At 40.4% G+C, this 6,109-nt stretch overlaps 1 long non-coding RNA gene across 2 annotated transcripts in view; it reads right to left on the reverse strand.

Annotated features, from left to right (window-relative positions):
• Positions 1-1,942: 1,942 nt before the first annotated feature.
• LOC102378594 overlaps positions 1,943-6,109 on the reverse strand; it is a 19,214-nt gene continuing 15,047 nt past the window's right edge. For both annotated transcript variants that reach the window (XR_323234.1, XR_323235.1), the window contains 2 exons: positions 3,853-4,007; positions 1,943-2,069 (listed from right to left, as the gene is read on the reverse strand). This is a non-coding gene — a long non-coding RNA (uncharacterized LOC102378594). The remainder of the gene's footprint in view (positions 2,070-3,852; positions 4,008-6,109) is intronic.

A 6,109-nucleotide genomic window follows, 5' to 3' on the forward strand; every position in this document is an offset into this window, starting at 1 on the left:
CTGATATCCCTTGAACAAAAGAGGAAAGGGAGATGTAAAATAGAATTTACATGAATTATAAAATAAATAGCCACCTGGCATAAACTAACATGAAGCACACAAAAAGTTCGGTCTCCAAAAAAATTATAGTTAATAATAATTCTTCATTAAGAAAACATTTTAGCTCCTACTTAACTGCATTACTGTTGTCAAAGGCCATGATTTTGCTTCCTCTTTAAATAGGGTCTTACCAATGAATGGCTCTACTCATGAACATGGGCTAAAATGCAAACTAAGGTACTACTCAGTATGGGTATTATTGGGGGAATCGGGTTTAAACTGAGAGTCTACACGAGACACTTTGCTGCACAGTAGCGTAGTTTACTGCACAGTAAGTGTGAGTGTCTACACATGCACATAATTACTGTGCAGTAAATGACACGACTCATGAGTAAATTTGCTACCTGTAAATGCAAGTAGCAAATTAATTTGTGAGTAGTTACTGCACAGTAACGTATGTGTAGACACCAACCAGGAGCAGACTTGCTAGCCCCAGGGCTCCATGCCAGTGAGCCTCTCCTGTTCCAGGGCTAAGCTGGCTCTATGGCAGCCCCAGCCTTAGGCCTTTGAAAGCCTACAGACATTTTGAACCCTAAGGAACATGTGCAGGGAGCCTGAGTCCACTCCAGTTCGCTCCTGGGCAGTCCAAAGGCCAGCTGTACCAGGCTGCCTGGCACTGCAGTGCCATGAGGCTGTCAGGCCTATGCTGTTCATCTCTGCAGGCTGCTCCAGGCTCCTGCCAGGCCCATCACAGCACCCAGGTCCAGCTGCAGGCAGCTCCTGGCCACTGGGACAAGCTCCAGCTGCCTGCAGCCCATCCCGAGAAGCCTGAAGGTGCGGTGGGACATTATCTTACCATGCAGCTGCCAGTCCTGCATTGTGCCCCTGCAATGGGCACTGCAGGCATCTGTCCAGGCCCAGCAGCACAGATACAGCTGTGCAGAGGCCTGGAGAGCCAGTGCAGGAACCCCAATAGCCTCATCATCGACCACACCAGTGCCCGCTACGTGGAGCCCCAACTTGTGGCAGAAGGAGGCTGGTGACCACATGATGCTGTGGCTTTAGGTGAAGGTACAGCACCAGTTGGTGTGGGGCAGATGGTCCAGTGCCCGCGTGTATGAGGGGCTGTCAGGCTGGATGTGCGAGTGTGGGAGCCCCTGCCTGGGTGCATTTTCTTGCAAGTAGTTTAGTTGCAAGTAAGCTGATCTTGGACCAAATGCATGTGTAGAGATGCCCACTATATAGGAACAGGCCAATCGACTGTGCCAGGTACAGCAATACCCTAATGGTGTAGAACCTGAAGTGAAGGGTAATTAAAAAGGTTTATGAGAGCAAAGGAAAAGGTTGCATTAATCTGGATGTTCCTTGTTGAGTAATCAGACACAGAACAAAGTGAGAGAGGCAAAGCTGTCCACTGAGACATGTGCACTTTATTTGGTACCCCAAATGCAAAAGGCACCTGAAAGGGCACCTGGGACAGGTGCAAATTCTAATTGCCACAAATAAATTTGTTTGAGGCTAAAATATGGACCACAATCTTGTAAATACACATTGTATTGCAAGACTGCAATCCTATCCTAACAATGATCCTATCCCAACAACAACAGGAAACTTATACAGCCTAGGTAAAATACATCATGCAGTACACCCTCCTCCCTTATGCAGAGATGGTTAAAACAAATTTAGAAATAGAGGTATAAATCATGTATAGGCAGAAAGAAACACTCCTTTATGCCAATATCCAAATTTATTAACAGTGCACATTTGGATGCTCATAGGAAACTGTTCAATATATAATCCACTGCCATATAGTGAACTCTTCCTGTACAGTGAAGCAACAAAAATAGGGTCTATAAAACAAATTATATATTAGAAGGAAAACGTTACAGTTCTCACTGACCAAAACAATGATTTCACTTCATCATATTAATTTATTTCCTTGTCCATGTCTTTGTCCATGTCCTATCAATCTTAACCCCTTTTATTCATTCAGGTGCTTCACTGGAGTGTTCTGTTTTTTCCAGCAGAGCCTGCAGAGGCATTACATTTACAGTCACAAACACAGTAATTAAGAAGAAAAAAACCAATTTTATGATCTCTATTTTGAAGAAAATCATACTTTTTCATGCTAAAAATATAAGATAATATGGTCACATTTATACTGAGATCTTTATTCCATGCTTGAGAGAGAAAGTCTAACATGTAGAGCAGAAAAAGAAAAGAACCCCGCACCCAAAGACTAAGGCCATGATGAAGGGATGACTTCAATAGGCTTTAGATCAGGGGCTAAATTAACCACTAGTTGTTCATTACTGAAAGCTGAAAACTGTGAGATAGAGGAAAATTAAAAGCAATACTTTTTATCTTGCATTCATGTTTGTTGTTTTGAAACACAGTATTTTAAATCCAGATCATCACTGCATAATGGGGTTTTTTTTGAATAATAAAAGTGTTATGACTTTTAGGTTGACCCAAAGAGTTCCTTTTTTTTACAGTAATGGCAAAAATTTCAGTCTTCCCTGTGCCCTACTGCTGGGGCAGATTCATCAAAGGGTGCGTGTGCACATAAGAGAGAGGCAAGCTTTAAACTTTAAACTAAACATGACTGAAAGGAGGCATCCCTACTAAAACTGTCTTTCAGTTTCTCATCGTACTATTTATTTTCTAAAGACCTTCCCTTCTCTTTCCTTGCAAGGGATGGGATCTATAAAAGGTGAACTCTTGAACTTCTGCTTCATAAAAAATAAAGAAGCCCAAGCCATTCTCACTTCAATGAAGGGAAGGGATTTGTCTCTACGTGCAGCACAACTTAGCCAGAATGAATCATGGAGATTGATGTTACCGGTTTGAACAGAACACAGAAAAATAGGGCAAACAGGGCCCAAACTCAGTTATGTTGAAAGCAGGATTGTGCGCAATAAATAGGGGAGCCGACGGAGGTCCTAATGATTAATAGCAGTGCAAGTACACTTCTGAAATGAGCCCATTAAGGTTACCCTGCCATCTGCCTTTTCATGGTTTCTTGTAGCTTTATTATTATTTTTTTAAAGGGGGTATTAATTTCTTTAACTTTCCTGGGATAGGAGCAAAAGTGATTTTCTCTGCACGTATAATGAACTATGGCTGCACTCATGTAAACATTATAGTTATTGGCTATGGTAAAACCAGCGATCTTCAGCACCAAAGGAGAAGTCCTTACCACTAGAACAAAATCTCTTACAACAGCCCCTGTAGCTACGAGGAGGAAGTTGTTATGGTTGCTTGGGTTGACCATTATCCAATGGATTATGAAGTTCTTTTGTTAGATAAGCTTGTTATGAGTGTCTACAGAAATATATACCTGTTCCTGGGAACTGCGTTGTAACATGCAAGGAGATTCAGTGAGAACTGCTTCTGTGCATGAGCCTTTGATATTTTGATCTTACTGAAAATTAATTTAACTGTAAATACATGGTAAACTCCATTAGTTTGTATGCAGCAACTAAATGGAGACGAATCAGAAACAGTCATCCAAGCAGACTTATTGCACATCACTGTTTCCTTCTTGTTTTTAGATGAATACCAATACTTGAAATGGAGTATAGGACAAGGTGATTATTAAAAAAAAAATCCGCTTGAGAAAGGCTTTTCTCTTCATGCACTTAAGTACATTTCATTCTTTTTATGTTTGAATGCAAAAAGAAGAATTTAAACAAAGCACTACTTTCTTGATTCAAGTCTAAAATATCTCAGTTAAAAGTAACTTGACTGTATAATAGTGAAGGGTGCTATCTGTAAAGTATCAGAGAAAAATCAGAGAAAAGCTTTACGTACTTTCTATATAGAAGATTGTAGAGTAGGCAGTGCTTGGCTTTTCTTAGAAGTGGATGATCTCCACATCATTTTTGGCATTCATCATAGAGAGAAAAATAGCCAGGCCACTTCTCTTGGTGGTGAAGCCTTTGTTGACATACTGGTCTTAACTTTCACTGTTTATAAAAGAAAACCAAAAGAAAACCATTAGAAAAAAAAACCTATATTGGATGCAAGATTCACTCACTGTTTGTCTCCAAATCAGTGCTATGTTCAGTGTCTAAATAAAGACTAAGCAGTTGAACAAACATTATTAAAGCAGTTCCAGAGCAGTCCAGGAGATAATAGTAGACAGGTAAAGGCTGTTGAAGACACATATTCTCATGAATTATTATTTTTATTGTTATCATTACAACTACTAGCAATACCGTAGCACCAAGAGATGATTTTGGATTCTGGGCCTCATTATACTAGATATCTTATGGACATTAGAAAGCTAAAATGGTCCCTGTTGCAAGAAGGCTACAATGTGAATTAAGTTCAGAGCTAAGCGAGTTCCTAATATAATGAAAATTAGAAATGGATGAGGATGGATTAGCAAGGGAAACATAAAAGGGATAGAAATGTTCCAAAAACATAATACAGCAATGCTTGATTCTGTTTTTCACTCCTTTTCACCTGTTTTAAAAGTCTAATAAGTAATAAATTAGTCAAACAGTCAAAACCCTCCAAACAACACCATTGGAAAAATAACTTTTGGCAGGAAAAAGTATAAGAGAGGGTCACTGTCGAACCATGCTGGCTAATGGGGTAGTAGAGTGCATAGGAACATATTTTCTATTAGTGGACAAAGAATGGATAAAAGAACTCAACAAGAGATTTTATTAATGACCTTTTATGATAAATTTCAGTGAGGAAGATTTTTTTTCCCCTACCATAGTTATAGATTTCAAAAATCAATGCTGAAATGATTACGGAACTAGTGCACGTAATGCTCTGATATTTGCTTACCCTTCCCTCCCAAATCTTCCCTTACACCAAGGTTTACCTACTGCTAGGAGTCAGATTAGTCTCAGTGAATGATTCTGCCAAACAGTCCTGCAGAACTATAATGTATTTGCCTAAGAAAGGTTATATACTGCTTTTTTTTTCCTGCAGACGTTAGGATTAATGATGCAGTTTTCAAGCCTGAGCATCTATAGCTGAAAATCTAGATCTTTATTTATGTAACCACCCACCTATTTTAGGCAATCTGGGCCTGCCCTGTCTCAATGAGGGCAAAGGTAGCTTGATGTTCAATTTTAGAATGCAAAGGATTAAAGCCCCTATCCAGTAAAGTACTTAATCAGATAGTTAACTTAAGTCCTATTGACATCAAACAAATCAATTAATAGGGCAGGGACACACTAGGGTATAGTATATGAATAATTGTAGGGTCTAGATTAACAAAACTTGAGTAAAATCAATGCTGCTTTCATTGTGAGCTCTTTCTGGAGTAAGTTTCTTGGTGTGGTGTCAGGGAACAGAATAGGGAGAATGTTTTGCTTTGTCAGCTGATTTTTTTTTCATTGCCAGTTCAGGGATAGCTGGCATCAAAGTTGAGAGCATGTCAACAGTTCTGGAATAAAACCATTGACTGAATGCTGGATTTAAAAAAACAATGCCACTTCCAATAAAGTCAACAGAAGAAGCACCTTTAACACTGGTAAGTACTGCACTCGGCCCAATGTTTTAGTATATCTATATGAATGTGTCTCATTTACTGGTACGGGTTTGGGTCTGAGGAAATGTAGGAGGCTCTGCCACACAAATCCTAACCTGCATCTACCTTGCCCACACCTGGTGTACGATACATTGACATAGAGATGAGCTCTGTGAAATGAAAGGCTGTGTATCCATTGCATAGCCTTCCCTTTGTAAAGCAGAACTGCTTCTATCCAGCGTCACTAGGTCCTCTGTGGGATAGACTATGTACCCTCCCAACAGCACCGGGACGAGCATATTCTTAAATCTAAGACAGTACTAGTAACTAGGCCTGTGCGAAGCAGCTAGTATTTGCTTTGGATTCGGCCGATTCGGGGGACAGTGATTCGATTCAGTGATTTGAATCGCTGTCCTGATTTGATTTGGATGAATCTGATTCGGAGATTTGGCAGCAGCTGAATCTCCAAATCAACCAGACCAGGCCCATCTCCCGCCTGTCTCCCAGTCCAGCAATGGCTGCCCCACCTGCCCCAGCTCCCCGCACTTGGGGAAAAAAAGCCCCGGTTCCGCAGGT

The sequence above is a fragment of the Alligator sinensis genome, unplaced genomic scaffold (genome assembly GCF_000455745.1).
Source record: "Alligator sinensis unplaced genomic scaffold, ASM45574v1 scaffold121_1, whole genome shotgun sequence".
NCBI lineage: Eukaryota > Metazoa > Chordata > Crocodylia > Alligatoridae > Alligator > Alligator sinensis.